This window comes from Pygocentrus nattereri, chromosome 14, assembly GCF_015220715.1.
Source record: "Pygocentrus nattereri isolate fPygNat1 chromosome 14, fPygNat1.pri, whole genome shotgun sequence".
Classification (NCBI taxonomy): Eukaryota; Metazoa; Chordata; class Actinopteri; order Characiformes; family Serrasalmidae; genus Pygocentrus; species Pygocentrus nattereri.
In genome coordinates, this window is record NC_051224.1 from 31,470,022 (window position 1) to 31,490,771 (window position 20,750).

The 20,750-nt window shown below is 39.8% G+C and overlaps 1 protein-coding gene across 2 annotated transcripts in view; it reads left to right on the forward strand.

Annotated features, from left to right (window-relative positions):
- ankrd50 (ankyrin repeat domain 50) overlaps positions 1-20,750 on the forward strand; it is a 76,181-nt gene that overhangs the window by 46,811 nt on the left and 8,620 nt on the right. Inside the window, exon 1 of one of the 2 annotated variants that reach the window (XM_037544831.1) lies at positions 14,902-15,011. The exons of the other annotated variant lie outside the window; for it this stretch is intronic. The gene's annotated coding sequence lies outside the window, so the exon portion shown is untranslated. Of the gene's footprint in view, positions 1-14,901; positions 15,012-20,750 lie in introns of those variants that run through there. 2 annotated transcript variants of the gene reach the window in all.

A 20,750-nucleotide genomic window follows, 5' to 3' on the forward strand; every position in this document is an offset into this window, starting at 1 on the left:
ATTGTGTTGTTTAAGTGTTCCCTTTATTTTTTTGAGCAGTGTATATATATATATATATATATATATATATATATATACCAGTCACTGCTGTCTCAACAAAACCTTTTTTCCAAGTCAGTTTGAGCCATTTCTCATGGACCATTCTTCATGAAATTTACACACAATGTAAAGAGTAACAAGTATTTTCAAATTATGTCAAAAACTGAAAAACAACAAAAATGGAGATAGGAAGTTTTGTGTTCCAACAGCAGTGTGTGTGTGTGTGTGTGTGTGTGTGTGTGTGTGTGTGTGTGCGTGTGTGCGTGCATGTGTGTGTGTGTGATTATTTGCATCAAGAGAAGGAGAAAATGCAACTAACTTCCAAGACTGAACTTTGGAGGTGTGGAAAAACATCCATACAGATTTCTGAAAGCAAGTCTCCTGAAAAGAAGCATCATCTCTCTCTCTCTCTCTCTCTCTCTCTCTCTCTCTCTCTCTCTCTCTCTCTCTCTCTTTCTACTGTTTATTGTCAGAGTCTGCAGCTTCTGGTGAGCATGTTTGAAAAGATATTATCCACATTGTCAGTACAGAAATGATCTCAGAATGCAGATTCTGCAGTTTTCAGTTCTGACCGAATAGTTATAAAATACACAAGCAGACCCGTCTGCCTTAAAATGTGTTAAATAGGGCTATACACATAGCTGACACACAAACTGTTATGCAACGCACACACACACACACACACACAGAGGGCACTTAGAGAGTTATGTGAGATGAGACACTACAATTATGTATGAAGTATTTCGGGCGCTGGCTGGAGTGTTCTCGTAAAAAGCTAACCGCCGCCAGCGAAGCACATTCGAATATTTTATCCACTCCACACTGATCCACATTTTAATGTTAGAAAAGATTCTGTTGTTTCTGAATGTCATCCATTTCATCCATCCATCCATTTAGTGTCTGAACGCTGTTACTCCTCTTCACTGTTATCTCAGTCATCGATAGACTAATAACTAATTCCCCTGACATCTCTCTCTCTCTCTCTCTCTCTCGCTCTCTCTCTCTTTCTCTCTCTCTCTCTCTCTCTCTCTCTCTCTCTCTCTCTCTCTCTCTCTCTCTCTCTCTCTCTCTGTCTCTCTCTTTCTCTCTCTCTGTCTCTTTCTCTGTCTCTGTCGCTCTCTCTCTGTGTCTCTCTCTCTCATGCTACGTCTGGTTGTCCTCCTTCTCTTCTTTTCTTCTCTCTGTCACTACCCCTTCTTTGTCTTTTCTCCTCCCTCTTGCTCCCTCTCTCACATGGTTCTGTCCTCTTTTTCTCCTCCCCCCTCTTTTTCATAAATTGTTTTCTTCTTTTTCTTATTTTTTTCTTCTCTCCTTTTTCTCGCCTCTCCTTTCTTGTTTGTCTTCTTGTTCTCATCACACTCTTCTTCTCTTTCTTTTGTCTGGTTTTTTTTCTTTTCTTTCTTTTTCTTTCTTTATTTGGGGCAGTCATGGGCTGGAGGTTAGGGAACCCACCTCATGACTGGAAGGTCGCCGGTTCGCTCCCCAGTGCTGACAGCACATGACTGAGGTGTCCTTGAGCAAGACACCTAACCCCCAACTGCTCCCTGGGCGCTGCACGTTGGGCTGCCCACCACTCCGGGCAAGTGTGTCCACTGCCCCCTAGTGTGTGTGTGCTCACTAGAGTGTATGTGGTGTTTCACTTCATGGATGGGTCAAATGCGCAGGTGAAATTTGAAGGTTTAAATTCCCCGTTGTGGGAATAATAAGGGTCACTTAATCTTATTAATGTTTTTCTGTATTCTGTTTTGCCTCTCTCTCTTTACCCCTTCTCCTTTTCTGTCTCTCTCTTTCTTTTTCTCTGTTTTAAAATGGTAGTTTCCCATTCTATTCTTCCTTTATTTCTCTCTTGCTGTGTCTCTCAATCGGTGCCCGCCTCTCTCTCTCTCTCTGTCTTTGTTTCTTTCATGAATCTTCCTGTTTTCTTGTCCTCATTTCTTTTCTTCTGATTTCTTCTCTCTCTCGCTGTCTCTCTCTGTCTCTCTCTCTCTCTCTCTCTCTCTCTCTCTCTCTCTCTCTCTCTCTCTCTCGTTCATGAATGGTTCTTTCTCCTGTTATTTGCTTGTAAAAAGTCTGATTTACTTCCACTGAGCAGAAATGCAAATAGCAGCTTTGTATTAACTTCACTCTTCTCACACTCATAAAACACACACACACACACACACACACACACACACACACACACACACACACACACACAGAGAGAGATCACCGAGCTTCATAGAGTCATCACTTTCTGTTCGTCTGCACGGGTATGAAATTAAAACCCAGCTCTAACCTGTACAAGTGACTGAAACCCAACCCAGCCCGACTGGTGCTGCTAAGTTTGATACATGCAGTAACAGAGGTGGATTTCACACAATTTTACAGTACTTTACTTCATTACTAAGCACGTTGATCAACAAGAAATGTCATTCCTGGGTAAACTGGATACCTGTAAGGTACTTATAATGTTCATTTTTTATGGAATTGCTGATCATTCTTAGCAGAGAAAAGGATCCACTTTTATCGATTACACCCCCCTATGCTAAAGAGAGAGTAAGAGAGAGAGAAGGTCTGAGGGTGCATGAAGTTCACATAGGCATATTCTTTCAAATAAAACCAAGCCTAGGCTGATGTTTTTCTTTTTTTTCAGCCTCTGGCTGTAAGCCTATATTCTGTCAGACACTGGCCTGCAACCTGAAATTCTGTCGAGCACCGGCCTGAAGCCTGAAATTCTGTCGAGCACTGGCCTGAAGCCTGAAATTCTGTCGAGCACTGGCCTGAAGCCTGAAATTCTGTCAAGCACCGACCTGAAACTTAAAATTCTGTCGAGCACCAGCCTGAAACATAAAATTCTGTCGAGCACTGACCTGAAGCCTGAAATTCTGTCGAGCACCGGCCTGAAGCCTGAAATTCTGTCGAGCACTGGCCTGAAGCCTGAAATTCTGTCAAGCACCGACCTGAAACTTAAAATTCTGTCGAGCACCAGCCTGAAACATAAAATTCTGTCGAGCACTGACCTGAAGCCTGAAATTCTGTTGAGCACTGACCTGAAACCTGAAATTCTGTTGAGCACTGACCTGAAACCTGAAATTCTGTCGAGCACTGACCTGAAACCTGAAATTCTGTCGAGCACTGACCTGAAACCTGAAATTCTGTTGAGCACTGACCTGAAACCTGAAATTCTGTTGAGCACTGACCTGAAACCTGAAATTTTGTCGAGCATCAGCCTGAAACATAAAATTCTGTCGAGCATCAGCCTGAAACATAAAATTCTGTCGAGCATCAGCCTGAAACATAAAATTCTGACAACCACCGGCCTGAAACCTAAAATTCTTGGGCTTCATCAATTAGCAGACCTCTACTGTGTGTGTTTATTCTGAGATAGTGATATGTGACATTGCCAATAGGGCCCTCATATCCTGTTATGCTCTTTTGTGCTATAACCTTGAATCTGTGATGACAAACATCTTAAAAATACCTACATCTGTGTGAGTGGCAGGGCTACGTGTGCCTGTATACAAAACTAATACCTGAGTACTGTTATTGAGAATGAGTCTCTTTAGGACCACGTAAATTACAGGAGTGTACAAACACACGCACACATAGTCTCAGTACTCATTTCCACTATTGACTGTGTATAATGAAGGTGTCAAAGTTTTGTTTATCAAACATCAAAAACAAATGATGAAATAAATATAAATAGTGTGGCTTAAAAATATGAGCTGTTTGATAGAGACTCAAAATAAAGTCAGCATAGCTGTAAGTCAGACAGTTTTTATATCTGCCATTTGTTGTTGTCTTTAATAGAATAATTTTCATAGGCGGTGAGTTGGTTAATTGGACGACGGCACACGACACACAATGCACAACAGCTAAATTACTGTTTTGAGAGAGAAAATCAAAACAAATCCTCAAAGTCCTCCAAATGCTCGAGCAGTTTAATGTGTTTCATTCACTTTGCAAAGCTAAAATGAGCACTTCAAGTGTAGTGTTGCCAGAGCTTAGGAAAAACAGCTCCCCAGAGCCAGACAGGGTGATTAAAACAACACAGTGAGCACAAGCAGGGTGGACAGATCGGGTATGCTAGCTTAAATGTTAGATGCTAGCTGTGATAGTTGCCTATGCACACAAAAAAAGACAAACACACAACAAAAAATAAACAAATACAAGCATTTAACCATTTGACGTGTAATTTTGTTCCAAAACAAACCACACTTCAGAAACATTCAACCTTCAATGAATTATGAAATTCACATGAAAATAAATGTTTTGTTTTATAAGAAATTATACAAAAAAAAAAAAAAAACATTTTAGGGGATTTTAGTTGCCTTATGGCAACAGTCTGCAACAATGGTACTTCAAACTGCAGTGCATACAGTGGGAGTACACCAGTATACTGCCAAAGGACCTCATTCAGGCATAAGAAAAACATGCATAACAGCCAAATTATGACTTATATATTAATTTGACTGATAAAGCAATCAATTTGTAAGGTAAAAGTGAAAAGTCCATTGTATCCAATGGCGATGTATTCATTCGCTCTGTTTGTATACACGCAATGCAAGATTGCAGTTTCATTGTCGCATGCTGTTGCCATATGGCAACAATTATGTTTTATCATTTTGTATAAAACTCAAAGTCTAAACAGGTTTAATTTATGGAAAATAATTTGTAATCTCCTACAGAATTCAACAAGATGGAATGTGATCAGATAACAGTATGTTACTTAGAAAGTCAGGCAAAAAAGAAAGAAAGAAAAATAATTGTTGCTTTCTGGCAACGTCATGCAGTAAGGAGTTAAAGAAGTATGCTGTTGTTTTGAGTCTGTCCTTGCCATAGCTATAATCCTAATTTGTGCTAGTTAGTATCTGTCCACTTGCAGAACAGCTGGGAATAGCCTTGTTTAGAAGGTTGCATGCAGAAAAAAAAGGCTAAAATGCTAAAATAATAGGAAAGATCTTAACATTTTAGGGAATTTTATTGACGCGTTTTCACTAAATAACAGAAGAAATAATGTATGGTGTGGGCGAATGTAAGGCTATGTTGGATGACTATGCAGCAAGTGAAGAATTCTCTGTTACAGGGTGGACTCCATAAAAGCATGAGCAGATGGTTTTACAAACACTTTTTATTGGCAAACTGTTGACAAACAAAACTCAAAGACAGTATTTTAGCTTTGAAGGATCTGAGCTCCATTAGGCCCTCGTAACTAGCCCATCTGTCTGTAATATACACTCGTTCACTGGAAACTTGGAAACTTTGCACAGAGACTTTATATTGACTCACAGCCCAGTTGGCAAAATAATACCAAAAAGGAAACTAATACATACGGACAGTTTCTGGGTCAACTGGCTCTTATAAGAGCTTAAAGGAATTAATGAATTTGAAAAATCTAATAAACACAATTTCCCCATTTTTTTCCTTTTTCCTTACAGATTTGCACTGTAACTATGAAGCTAATGTAGCTAACAAGTATTCGGCATAGTGCAAACTGCCCAAGTCATTACACATTTGCTTCAAACCGTGACAAGTCAATGTTAATTCCGAATCATAACACATTTTCCGGTAGTAAAATGATGTATTTATGAGTGGAGCACAGTATCAGGGAGGGTCTCTGAGTTAGTTCAGCATTCTGCTCAGCGATAGGTGGGGATTGTGGGAAAGTCGTGAAATTACTGGTTAATATTATTTTTCCTGCCCATTTGTGCACAGTGACCTAATTAAAACTTAAAAGACTGTCCCAAAGCAGGCAAACAAAGTTATTTTGTTGTTATTATAGTGTGAAAACAAGAATTATGTCTTTAAAAGGAGAAATGCTGTTGACGTTCTTGCATAGTTTAATAGTTCCATGGTAAACCAAGTTATTCAGAGTGATTTGATGTGAAATGCACTATTATAGAGAAACTTAGTAAGTCAAAATTGTTCACAGTGATGGTGATAGGAACCAAACGTCTGAAAAGTTATATCATTAAACTTCTAAACTAAATTAAATTTCTACAAATACATTGGCTTGGCATTGTTTTATGAAAGTTCTGAGACAAGGCTTTAGTCTAATACTTATTATCAGAAAAAAAAACAAAAGAAAACCTTTTTACAGATTTACCTGTTTCACTGTTACCAACATTATATACAGAAGAAGTCTCTTGGACATCTACCGGTTATGAATAAAATGGTTATATTTACATTGTAAATGTTTCCTACCACCACAACTGTAAGGATATCAGAGTGGGTATGAGTTATGCAGACATTTTGAAGAAAAATATGATCTTGGCTGTTCTCTTTAAATGGTATGGTAGGACCAATCATGTTTAGTTTGACCAGAAACATGAACTAAGGTTCATTTTGATTTCAGGTTGGCTTTAAGTAATCTCAAATAGACTCTTTTATGTAGTTTCTGGCACTTTGTGACACATTATCATCTGTAAACAGGGATAAAAGTACATCACATAGCTTAAAACAGTACTAAGAGCCATCTTGAAGGCCCAAATACACACACAAGAAAAGGCTGCTGATTTGATGAGCACCACAAGGCCAAACATTATTAAAAAAAAACAAAAAACAAAAAAAACATATGATTGACAGGTTCATTAATTACAACAGTAAAGTTTAACTGCAGGCCTGTGGTCTCCTCTGTAAATAGTTTGGGCTATTTGATATGCACAATCTAAGCCAGAGGTGTTTTACTGTCCAGACTGAGAGATCATTTTAACACTTTTCCTCACGAAGGCATGCCAGTGCTGGTCCTAATAGCAGGTTCTCAAATATGCTTCAGTTAACGGCTGGCATGGAATAAAAGTCGATTGGTAGGGCGCGAGATTTCACTGCCGTGATGATTGCCCATGTGAATGTGTTAAAGAGAAGGTGCTATTTTAAACCACCTCAAACTCTCACCTCGAGTCCCGAATACGTATTTACAGGTGACTCTTAAACCTGCAGACACATTCCACAGATGCATGCCCCCACACACACTCTCGCAACCTCAGCTGAAGATGCCCATTGATCTTCATGTAACCCTTAACATTACATTGACTTAACAAAATTTCATATCTCCAAAATGGTAACTTTACAGGAGAAGGTAAAAACTTACTTTACTTTTAATGTAAGTCAATGAAACCAGACTTTTTTCCAAGTCATTCTGGACCATTTCTTTTTGTCCATTCATTCTGAAATTAACACACAATGTAAATGGCAACAAGCACTTTCAAATTGTCAAAAACTGAAAATGTTACCACGTTGGGTATAGAACGTTTTGTTACAAGAGCAACAATTTTTGTACCATCACAAAACATGAAAGATCTACGCTGCCAGTATGAATGTTTTAATGCACTTTTTCATAGCATTTTTCGTAATCTTAGCTAAAAGTAAAATCATCCTCACTTTCTTTGCATGGGTGGATGTGGATATCTGTTGACATAGAAACGTGAGCTGTCCATTGATGTTATGTTAGCGGCAATTTGTAGAAGATGCAGTGGTACTTCATGTGACTCATCCTTCCCTAGTGTACACCTCCCTTCTGGCTTAGTTAAATTGTGTGATAAGGAAAGTAGTGGGTGGAACTGGCCATGACTTAACTGGGGAAAAAATAGAAAAAAAAAACAAACAAACAAAAGTAGTGTTCTGTAGCAGCCAAGTGTTTAAGCAGATATATATATATATATATATATATATATATATATATATATATATATATATATATATATATATATATATATATATATATTCTTCAGCCTTGTTGGAAAAGCATCCTAGGTGGCTTCCCATGAAGCTGCTAGATGTAGAGTAAAGCTGCACCAAGACAAAGTGGGGCTACTTTTGAGGCATCAAAAATGGAAGTTGGGATTTTATTACCACTTCTCTGTCACTGAATTACCCTATGTATTATTTCAGTGTCATAATGTTTTAATGTTATGCCATCATATGCATTTCACTATGAATTTTGGCTAACTCCATAAGCAAAGTCTGCAGAAGCGAGCAGCTTTATGGCAGCTTCCAGAAAGTCCGAAATATTCTTCTTAGGGCCTACATGAATGGGATTGAAATTAGAATTAGAATTAAGACTTAAGTCTTAATGTTAAGTCTGTATGTCTACAATTTCAGAGAAAACCAAAGATTTAGATTGAGCAGTTATTTGAATGGTGGACCATTCTCAACATGGCAGCGGTGGCATGGGCATGCCCAACATAGCAGTGGTGGTGTCATGGTAGACTCTTTGGTCAGAAACTGACCATTGATGATGGGCTAGAGGAGGAGTAGCACAGTTTGTACAACAGTCTCTAAATGGACACCAGCAAGGTGGGTGAAAAAGTGACTTAGAAATGTATACATAAGGTTTACACCTGGTCATTTCAAGTGTCTTGAGTATCAGAGTTATATCTGGATAAAGATTATCCACATAAAAATGCACCCAAAACTAAACCTAACCACTCAGACTTGAGGTCTGAAACAAATTTTAGACAGATATTGTACAAGAGGGCGGCACGGTGGCGTGGTGGGTAGCGCTGTCGCCTCACAGCGAGGAGGGCCTGGGTTCGATTCCCTGGCCGGGTGACCGGGGTCCTCTCTGTGTGGAGTTTGCATGTTCTCCCCGTGTCTGCGTGGGTTTCCTCCGGGTTCTCCGGTTTCCTCCCACAGTCCAAAGACATGCAGTCAGGCCAATTGGACGTGCTAAAATTGCCCCTAGGTGTGAGTGACTGTCTGTGTCTGTCTGTCTGCCCTGCGATGGACTGGCGACCCATCCAGGGTGTATCCTGCCTTCCGCCCGAAGACTGCTGGGATAGGCTCCAGCACCCCCCCGTGACCCTGACGGAGAAGCGGCTTAGAAAATGGATGGATGGATGGATTGTACAAGAGCAAATGCATCCATCTCTTCAAGCCACATTCGACAAACCAAACTGCTCCCAATACTCCCTGTGCTGCTCTGCTTATGGAGAAGAGATCGCAACTGGACTGCTCCTTCATTCCAGTTATAAATATCAGTAACATGAGTTATATGTATTATATTGAACCCAGTAGCCTTCAAATATAGTTAATCTTGCTATAATACATTATGGTTTAAAGCACATAGTCTATGACTGCAATGACTACTTTGGGAAGCTAATTATTCTAAACTTGAACAGCTAAATATCACTAAATCTGTTTAGCTACACAAAATTATGATTGCGAACAGAAGAGGAAAAATACAGAACAAGCTTATTGTAATTGAACTGATTTGCATATTACACACCATACAGCAGATTTCAGTCTGGAAATGAAGTTGGTTACCAAGTGTAAATGCATGTGGTTAAAATAAAATACACGTCCCATGAAATAACCAGGTGTAAACAGTCTCTTACTAAGTCTTGAGTAGACTTTTCAGTACCCCTGTTTGAAACAGGCTTCTAAACTCAGCTCTAGGATCTGGTTGGTGTCAATGTGCGGTTGCCTAAGAAGTACCAGAGGGTAGATTTCTTTCACTTGGCTGTGGAACACAGACATTGCTGGACCACCCCCACCCTCCCTCAAGCATGGAGGGTGAAACAGGAGGCCGCAGCCAGGAGAGGTTAACCCGGGGTCAGTGAAGTGTGTCACAGCCGAGAGAAAGAAAGATATATCTTAAACTGAGCCGGAATGTCAGCCAGCTAGCAGCACTACTAGACCTGCACTAAGAGGTGCAGGTTTTTCAGCAGCTTAGAAAAGCGTCTGGAATCCACTCTGCACATACATAAAGAGGGCGCTTTTAGGAGGGGCTCTCGCTCTACGCTAAACCACCTGAAGAACAAGCGATTAAGCAAAAGTGTGTGTCTCGCATGGCTCCCCAAAGATCATCAGGTTTATGTAGTTTAGCATGTGCTGCGGTCTCATGTTCTGTTTGGCTTGATTGAGTATTTTCGCCATTGCATGCTTCACCAAATAACCCACGTTTCTGTGAAAGCAGTAACCTGAAACGACGTAGGCTGTGTGGGGGTGTGTGCTTATGAAAGAAAATGAGATCTACAGACATGGTAACTAATGGCCTGGTAAAGACATACAAAAGGTGCTCTGGTACCTTTTGCGCTACAGGTGTGTGTCAGGGAGGTTACATTTGCCTTTAGGCTTCTGCACCTGTTGGTGAGCTAACATAAGTAACAGCTTACAACTACAAACAGCATAATACAATACTGTAATAGTTTACTGCCATAGCACTGGGGTTGACAATATGGTTCAGCATTCAGTGTAAAAGCAGCTTGAGCCTTTAACACAGTAAAATCACACGGGCTCTTGCATTTTATCGCTTTAATATGTCAGCGCTGCTGTCAGTCACAGATCACGGACAGACTTCATCCTGAGTAGAACCTTATAAATGGTCCTTGGTCTGTTTTACCTGCTGAAGTGCTAAAGACTGTGGCTGTGTGCACGATGAGCCTCGAGGTCTTCACCGTAAAGCAAAGCTAAAGCAAACTGGGGCCGTTTTGTTTTCAAATGCACAAATGAATCGAACCACAAAATGAACCCCCTTTAAAGGGGCCGTTAAAAGAGGCCTGAGTTTGTTTGGTGTGTTCACATATGCAAAAGAAACCATGACTCAGCGAGTCCACCCCAAGTGTGAAAACACCCTAAAACCCTGTTAAAACATAATGGCATACCCATGCACATGGGACATGCCCAGCACAATATGGTAAGTACTTCTTACATAAACACCCCAGGTACCAAAATGCAGAGGTGTCAAATTCAGGTCCAGAAAGTAAAAGTCCTTCCCAGGATTTTGTTCCAACAGGCTGGCTTCTCTAGTTAGATCACACCACCAGCAGAGCTGTCCAGCCTGTTGGAACAAAATCCTGGGAAGGATTTTTACTTTCTGAACCTGGATTTGACACCTCTGCCAAAATGTCAATCAATTTTTTATCAATAAACACGGAACCAACACACACGGGCAACTACTGTATAATCTGAATCTTCTACTGTACAGAATGTTCCCCTTACTCCATATGTAGCCAGTCATCAAATGTCTGATGTTTGCTTCTCTGGTTTTACATTGATGCTAATGCAGCTAACAAGCAATGTTGTATATAATGTTATAACTGCATAAATCATCAAGTACTTGCCGCGGGCAACATTAAGTTGTGAAGAAGACTTGCTGTTATACTTTATGCCCAAAGGTTTGTAGCCATCTATTCCTCCAGTGTATCTTCTAAATTAGGGAAGTTTTCCCTTCTTTCCTGCAAGTACCTTCCGAGATTTTCAGGGAAGTCTTTACACTGGATGTTCGAATCTTGCTGTGAGGATTTGATTGTATCCAGCTACAGTCACAAACACCATTCCAACTCATCTCAGCAGTACTGGATCGAGCTCCACCACTTCAGAGAATGCAGTTCCACTGCTCCGCAGCCCAATGCTGGAGGGCTTTATACCCCCTTCGCCGACGCTTGACATTGGGCATAGGCTTCTATAGTTTTCACATTCTATTAGCACTGCTTTTCTATGGAGATTATGAAGCTGTTCTTGTGCACCTGGAACACCTGTGGCAGCAGTGCTGAATTGGAAGGTCTGGATGCCTAAAACAGTCATATACCTAAAAGCATCCTGAAGTTGAAGTTGAGGCAAATGTCTGGCAAGGCCTGTAAACTGTACCCTGCTGATGGAGTATACATTTCTGTTACTTGTGAGCTTCATTAGCCTTATAGCTCCAGTGCTAAACTAAAGAAGTGAAACACATCTTGACTGATTGACTACATTGGAGATGCGGCGAAATGTGTGGACATTTTTGGCTCTGAAGAAAGAGAGGCCTTATTATTGTGACAGACATCATTAGATTTCTTTTCGCAAGATGCTTTTCCTAAATGGTCCCTCTGCCACGTAAATGGTCGTCCCTTGTGTGTTCTCTTCTTGGCTGGAAAAGTCTGGATTAAACTGGCTAGACAGTAGTAATAAATAAGCAGAGTGGGATCCCTCTGCATTACTCCATCCCAGGAGATAAAGAGTGAGATCAGCTAAAAGAATACTCCAGCATTTCTTAACTTAAGCTGTAGCATTCAGTCGATTACGACAGACTATAACATTGACTTAAAACACACAGTTGTAGCCAGTGCACAGATGCTTCTGCTATAAGTGAGTTTCGAGCTAACAGGTTTTCTGTTTTATTTCTGAGTGCAGAGAAACCATTGTCCGTGGTAATCGGCCCAAATGCTACAGATGCAGCAATCGGGTGAAAAAGAATATTCCTTTAATAGACGTATGTGTATGTGTGCGCGTAAGTGACAGCAAAAGAGATGTGGTTTGAAAAATTGCTCCGTCGTGAAGGCAAACAGAATTTTCTGACAGAGGTTGTGGTTATCTGGAAAAATCTGTCCAGTTTCACAGTGCTTGCATCAGCAACGGGGGGAAAAAGATGAAACAACTTAATACTCTAAAAGGACAAAGGAAGTCTCTCTCTCTCTCACTCTCTCCCCATGTCTATCAGTGGAAGACATGTCCAAACATGATTGCCTGCTGTTGACTGCAATGGCTTCTTTGTGTAAAATGATTAAAAATGCTTCTGTCTTCACTGTCCAGCTGCAGCCAAACATCTGACTCGGCGAGCATCAGACGCGGTAGCAGCCGTGGCAACAGCAGGACCAGTTAGCTCACCAAGTCCATTCAGGAAACCTCTACATTTGTTTTTGTTTTTTTTTTTTTGTTGCTCTTGTTTTTCCGTGGATGAAGTTTCATTGAGAGTTGCCTTAGAGCCAGGCCCATAATATCAAAGCACATCTAGCCTTGAGTTTTTAATTAGGCGGTGTGGAAATATGTTTATTTTTAGTGAGCCTCTCTCTTTTTGCTGAAGGCTTAACTCTTAATTATAAATGGACTGCATGGCATATGCTGGCTGGCTGAATGGTAATGGTTTGTTATTTTAGTCACCAAAATAAAAGCTCATTATAAAAAATAGGATCTCACTGAAATAGGATCACATTGTTTATGTGGGTTTATGTACCAAAAAGGCCATAATTAATTTTTCCATGACCTCCCTTTATCCTGTAAAATTAAACCAGGCTGGCTTACAGACTGATATGTAAATGATCTCTGTTATGATTGGGCGCTTCTGTTGTGACTGGGCGATTCTGCATCATTTGGAAAAGCAGTCTGGCTGAATGTTGAACAAACTGTTAGGCAAAAACCATCAGGGATATTAGAAAGAACTAGAAAGGGAAAGTTTGTGAAAGTTGGCTTAACAAAATTGTTGCTATGAAATGCCAGATGGTTGTTAAGGTGCTGCTAGGGCAATACTGTGGTGTCCCAGGTGGTTACTAGGGTGTTGTTATCCTAGATGGTTGCTAAGATAATACAAGGCCATTGCTATGAAATCCCAGGTGATTACTAAAATATAGCTATGATGTTGCTCTGTAATCTCAGGTGGTTGCTAAGGTGTTGATGGGCAATTGCTTTGGTACCCCAAGTGGTTGAAAATGTGTTGCTAGGCCATTGCTATGGTATCAAGGTTGGTTGCTAAGGTGTTGCTGTGGTATTCCAGGTGGTTGCTATGTTGTTGCTAGGCCACTACAAGGCATCTCAGGTGGTTACTCAAATGTAGCTGTGCCGTTGCTTTGGTGTCCCAGATGGTTGATAAGGTGTTGCTAGGCCATTGCTATGGTATCTTTGGTGGATGCAAAGGAGTCTGTATATGATGTCTATGAGGGGCTGAGTGAGAAATGTCCTCTGTGATATAAAGCATTATCTCAGTATACCACCGTGCGTTTCCTGTGGAAAAGAAATTATGTTTGAATGAAGACTGTATGGAAACTGTGCATGCAGTCAGCCCCAAAAGCATTAGTCACATATAGTCACTACAATCCTTCAAAATTTTGTGCTCCTAGCTCAAACACTATGACCTTTCAAAAGGTCAAAAAACCAACATAATAAGCTCCTTTAAAATATCTGTCGTTGGAAAGCTGCAATGATTCATCTGCTTCCCGATAGCGAGAAACAGCACAATGTTTAATCATTGATCTTCAACTTCACTAACTGTTGTCTGCAGGAACAACACTCTGTATCACTTCAGTGTAAAATGGTCAACACAATTGGGCAGCGATATGAAAGTATTCATTATTATGACATCACAATCATGATTAATGCAGTTTTCATGTATAGACTCTATGGACCAGGGGCATTGACAGTGTTCATAAAATCTGACTCAGACTAAAAAACAAACATCAATGACAGTTCAGTTTTGCTATATATAAGCCATCAGCAGCAAAATAAATTCATGTTTCTATCCAGCACATGTGGTTTTGCAGTTTTCTTTTGTTCCTCTTGTAGGTACTGTCAGGAGTATCCCATTACATTCTCAAGTGTATAACAGTTATTCCAGAATTACTAATTCAGAACTGAGGATTGGGACTGCTGAGGTGCCAGAAACAGCACGAGAGCATATTGACCTGACGGCTTTACAAATGACTCCACCGGTGTGAGTTCTCCAGGACTGGACTTGTTTCTCCATATGTTCTGTCTGATATTGAAACAGGCTTTGCTTAACCCTTCAACCACAGAAGTAGAAATTATTACTGCCAGTAACAGAAGCTTGGTGTAATTTTACATGCAATTTATTTTAATTACTTTTCACTCTTTGAAACAAGCTTAGACATTTTGTTGAAAGTGAAGATTAAAGACTTTCAGTTCATACCACATGTGGGGTAGAAGAGGAGGTCTTTTATTAGATATATTAGGAGATATTTCAGGAAGAAACGTTTCCCTCAGTGTTATTCAGTGCAAACTATATGTAGAAATAAAATAAAAAAAACAATTGGTGATAAAAGATCATGAACGTAATTGCACATATATAATATTCTGTATAAACATTTCATTTCAGCATTTCACAATCACTGCCATTTGTTTTGAGACCTCCCCTTAACTGTGATTGGTTCTAATCACTGTGTTATTTGTTCTAAGACCTCCCCTTAACCTTAGGTTCTAGGACCTCCCTCAAGCTCTGATTGGTCCTAACCACCATGTCATTCTTCTGAGACCTCCAACTGACTGTGACTGGTCAACTGCTCAAAGTAGGCAGAGTTCTTTGTAGTATATTAGCAACACTGTGTTTGACAGGTGCTGGCTTTCATTTAATTTAATACGCACTACTAATGGAAGGGTCCATAAGATTAAATGTTCACCTTCCGATTAGTCACCCTCATAACTACATAGCTTACACTATATTTTCATAGTAGTTAATTAATTTATGTATGGTAATTAGTGAAGAAGATTTAGAGATAAATAAATGGAGACAATAAACTTGAAGCCCAAGGGTTTAACAGACCAGGATTATTGCAGTTATTAGGCAGGCAGTCTTATTATGTAGGAAAGGGAGGAGAGAAAAGAGAAACAGAGGTGAAGTTGAGACTGCAGCAGATAGTGTTTCTGTTTTCATTTTGGATCTGATGACCTGAGAGTGAGAAGAACATGCTCCATTTGAGACGCAGATGCTTGTGTGCAATGTGCCACTGACAGCCGTGGGGTTCCCTCACATGCATACCACACACATACCCACCCTACACTACAAAATAAATGGTATTTTGACAAGTTAAATCTTAAAAGGTCTCTTAGGGACCCTTCCAGATCTTCCACTGTAAATGCAGAAGGAAGCCACGTAGCTAATGTTACAGTAAATTTAATATTTGTGTTTAACTTCTAGATCAGTGGCTACGCTAGCAGTCAGAGGTCTTTATTTCAAGGGAGGATTCTCAATGCATGAAGGGCATTTATACAGATGTAACGCATGCAGAATATTGTAGTGAGAGAGCATTGATAGATGAAAATGAACAAAAGGATGCAATGCTTTGCTGCAGAATACTTCCTAACATGACAAATAACATTAAATCCTATTTTTGGGCCAGAATTTTCTTGCTGCACTGGCAAATAATCCTTAGAGGAAGTACAACAATCAGTGGTTGGATGGTGTAGTGGGTAACACCTCTGCCTTCTACGCTGTAGACTGGGGTTCAATCCCCACCTGGGTAAACACCCTACACTATACCAATAAGAGTCCTTGGGCAAGACTCCTAACACTGCCTTCACCTTCCTGTGTAAAAATGATCAAATTGTAAGTCGCTCTGGATAAGAGCGTCAGCCAAATGCTGTAAATGTAAATGTGTAGTAAGAGAATCTCACCACCACTCTACATGAATGCAAAGAGACACTCAGCCATAGTTTACTCCTCAAACAGACACACACACTCCTTCTGTCTATAGTTTGTCATCTGATCTGCTGCTCAGTGCGATGGCTGAAGACTCCCTGTGTGTAGCACATGGCCCAGTATCCATTTGCCTAAACAACAGCAGGTGTGGCTGAGCAGAAGAGTGTACATCTCTCATTCCAATCAGTGCAACAGCTGCCAGCAAACCCTACTGGCCCAGAGAGTTCACAACACGTGCCTGTATCAAGCATAAACCTCAGCCCAAAATCTAAACCTAACACTCACACTAGTGCTAACCTTAACCTTGAAACTTAAAATGAATCCTTCCCTTAAACCTACCACTCTAATGCAAGTCCTAACCCGAATCTTAAACCTAACCTCAATCCAGAATCTAGACCTAAACCCTAAATCTATCATTCTAATACAAACCTTAACCTCAAAACCTAAAATGAACACTTCCTTTAAACCTAACACTCTAATGCAACCCCTAACTTTAAACCAAATCTTAAACCTAACCTTAAACCTAACACTCTAATGCTGGCCTTAAGCATAACTTCAACTGAAAGTCAAAACCTAAATCCTAAAACTAACATTCTAATACTAACCTCAACCTCAACCCAGAATCTAGACCTAAACCCTAAATATGATAGTCTAATGCTGACCTTAACCTCAACCCAGAATCTAGACCTAAACCCTAAATATGATAGTCTAATGCTGACCTTAACCTCAACCCAGAATCTAGACCTAAACTCCAAATCTAACATTCTAATGCTAACCTTAACCTCAACCCAGAATCTAGACCTAAACCCTAAATCTAATAGTCTAATGCTGACCTTAACCTCAACCCAGAATCTAGACCTAAACTCCAAATCTAACATTCTAATGCTAACCTTAACCTCAACCCAGAATCTAGACCTAAACTCCAAATCTAACATTCTAATGCTAACCTTAACCTCAACCCAGAATCTAAATCTAAACACCAAATCTGACATTATAATACTAACCTTAACCTCAACCCAGAATGTAGATCTAAACCCTAAATCTGGCATTCTAAGGCTAACCTTAACCTCAACCCAGAATCTAAACCTAAACCCCAAATCTAACATTCTGATACTAACCTTAACCTCAACCCAGAATCTAGTCCTAAACCCTAAATCTAACACTCTAATGTTAACTTTAACCTTATGTCTAATTCTAACCATATCCATGGTCGTGATTCTACCCCTAATGCTTAAGTGCTAGATACTCCACTGAACGTCACCAGATAGATCCTAACCATTTGTAGCTTTGTAGACAAGTTACATAGGATCACCAGAAAAAAGGAGGATTTAACTTGAAATGAATGGACTGCAGTGTAGCAGAGCCCAGTCCCACTGTGTTCGTGTCTTTATTGAAGAATGCGTGACTTGTCAAGTCCGTGACCGTCAAAAGCCTGAGTCAAGACAAATAATATCTACAGTTGATCATTTCTCAGTGCAAGGCCTCTCATCTTGAGAAGTATTTTACTGGTGAGTCAATGTCGGTGTTGCTTTTATCCTCTGTGAGAAACAAAGTCTGTCTGGATATGGACAAAGATGTCCTGACATGTACGATGAGTAGCAATTGTTGTTCCTCGTCTTGTGCCAGTGAGTTGTGAGCAGGTGAGTCAGAGGTTGTTTTGCTGACAGGTTGGATCCACCTGTCTCAATGTGGCTTTTCTCAGGTGAAGATCATGTTAGTCAGCTGTAGCTTGAGGTGCTGCAGTACACTGGAGCTTTTGATTTGGTGAGATGGACATTACAATGAAGTCTCACACCTGGACCACCTGCTTTTTCAAACAGTTCATGCATTGCTAAGAGCTTGCAGCATTCTAAGAATATTTAGGGGGAAGTTCAGTGGATGGATTGAACATTACTGAGGATGTTCCCCTAAGTTAAATGCTCTAGCATAGGGGTGGTTTCCATGGGGGTGAGTGAGGGGATGAGTTTCAGGACACACTGGGATGTTAACTGAAACCAAAACAGCTGACAATAAATTAAAACTTACTAAGATTCTTATAGTATGTAGGCTACAGTATGTCACAAAAAAGTTCAATGTCTATTCAGTTCAGTTTTTTTAGGTTGTAATTTGTACTTTGTCGTTTTTCATCATTTCAAAAACTGAGGTTACAGATGTTTGCGTGCTCACAGTTAATCTTTCTGCTCCTGTTGTTTTGTTGTTTTGATGTGTTTTAAAGTGAAATCAGACCTAAATTAGAGAAGTTGTCCCTCTTATTGTACCTTCTCTCAACACGAACAGTGATTACGAAGACTACAAGACTACTTTCTACCTTGTAGAAACTGTGAAATATAGCTTATATTTTCAGTGTTGATCTGCTGCGGCTCAAGCTGTTTAGCTGAGGCTAAAGATGGTGAACTTAAAATTTTGGATAAGAAGGTGCCGGCTTTGTGGCATGTGAAAGGAACAGTGTATTTAATCACCATTTTGGAATTTCGTTATGCATAAAATGGTTTGTGAAGTCTATTTGATTGATTGATTGATTTATTGGTCAAAATTTTAGCCTGAAAATCTGAAATCTCTTGTCCTAAAATGGTCAAAAACTTGGCTGAACATGTTTGGTGGCTTGAACTTCGGGGTGTTCCTAATGATAAATAGAAAGAGTTTTGTCATATTGAGAGTGTGGTAATCTTTGTGCTTCAGGTGTTCTAATGTTTTCTCCATGTTGGATGAGTAACTAAATCATTCATCTGTGGATAGATTATGGTGGTTTTTTTGTCGCACTCAGTACAAAAGTCTACGTTTTTTCAACATAAACATGCGGTTTAAATGTGCAGTGTTTTGTGCAGGCTAGAGGAATGTTTTATAATCATGGGTCATGTTGATCATTTTTATTTGTCTGTTTTTGAGAGAAAAAAGTATGATTTTTGAGATAAGCATGGATGTATTCCATATTATTCAGTATTATTTTTCTTTCCTCCATGAAGTAGTGCGGCACGGGAGATGAGTCAAGTGGAAAATGTACGTCACCATCCTCCGTTTATGGTGTCCATTCACACCATTCTTGTTCTAACTGGGTGTTTTCAATGAAGAATGTATTTGGTCCCACTTTATATTAAGTGTCTCTAATAACTGTGCAGTTATACATGAATAACATATGCAGCAACACGGTAACCGCTGATGATTTAGTCAATGTTACAGATACATTTTAAGATAAGGGGGCATCTGCTGTACTGTCACATATACATACAGAATATACACAGCATTAGCAACATAAATAGCTAATTGTTAGGAAAGCTGGCAGATACAGTGTAAGTAATGCCTTAATGCCGTACATTAGATACTTCTTTTTTCTACTGGGAAAAAAAAATCTAAACAAATGCTGATCTAGTCTGAATACAAAGGTAATTACATTTGTGTTATTACATTTGTGTGATTACATGAGAATGAATAGGTTGGTACAACTATTAAGATACACTTGTGTAATTACATAAGGTGTACTTCTGCAATCCCTCTGTAACCATGATTAAATCATTAGTAGTCACATTGTTGTTGCATTTGTTGTTCACAAGTAACTACACGGTTATTAGAGACACTTAATATAAAGTGGCACCATGTATTTTGTCATTGTTGCAGTGTTTCTTTTTTTTCCTTTCCGTTTTCTTTTTCAATCTTTATTTTTCTCTGTTTCATCCTTTGGGAAATTTAGGGATTGAAACTCGCTAACTAGTGTTGTTTCAAAGCTTTAGTCTCAACGATACGTATACTGTGTTTTCAAAGCTTGGGGATTCATTCAAAATGCACAAGGTAAAATCTGACATATTGTAATGCAGTCAAAGATAGAGCTGGTTTGGAAACGCTGCTTACAGAAAGAGCACTGGAGGACAACATTATGCTTGATTCTCCAGTGCATTTTAAGAAATTAAAGTCTCAGATGTTTCCAATATTTACTAGAAGACCACTTATTTGTAATCCTCTGTGTTATGTGTTATGTGAACCCTCTAACTCATGGCAGGTTTCCAAATCAAACATCCAGGCAACCTCCACAAACATCCAGGGAATGGTTACAAACAAGCCTGCTTGCAAAACTAGAGTTCTGGGTCATCTGTCCCCCATCACCTCCTTCTTTACCCCTTCAAGGCCTCTTCCTCTTTCGGCCTGTCTATTTCCTGGAGACGCACACACACACACAGACTCTCTCACGGATGGTGTAATGTGTAGTCGGGTTGAGGTGGAGGGCTAGGTCAGTCAGGCTGGAAATGAATGCAATCCTATGGGATAAGTCATGGAAAATACCCCTCTAATGGTGAAAACAACTGCTAGCAGGACAGACCCTACACAGGCTACAAGGATTCTGCATCTGTGAGCACAGCTAAGATGGCCTGTCCAACAGAAAGTACTGGCTTTATGAGCACTTTCAAGACCTTTTATGAGAATAGCTGTAATTTCAGTAATATAAGAGGTTGTAGGTTGTGCAAGACCATTAGTAAGCATGCATAATTTAGCAGTCATTTTCAATTATTTTTTTGTGCACCCATTTTTGGTAGGTGATAAATTAGCTTGCTCTTATTAGGTAATACAAAGACAGGGAACAGAAGAAAACAAGAGAAAGAGATATGGACAAAAAGGACAG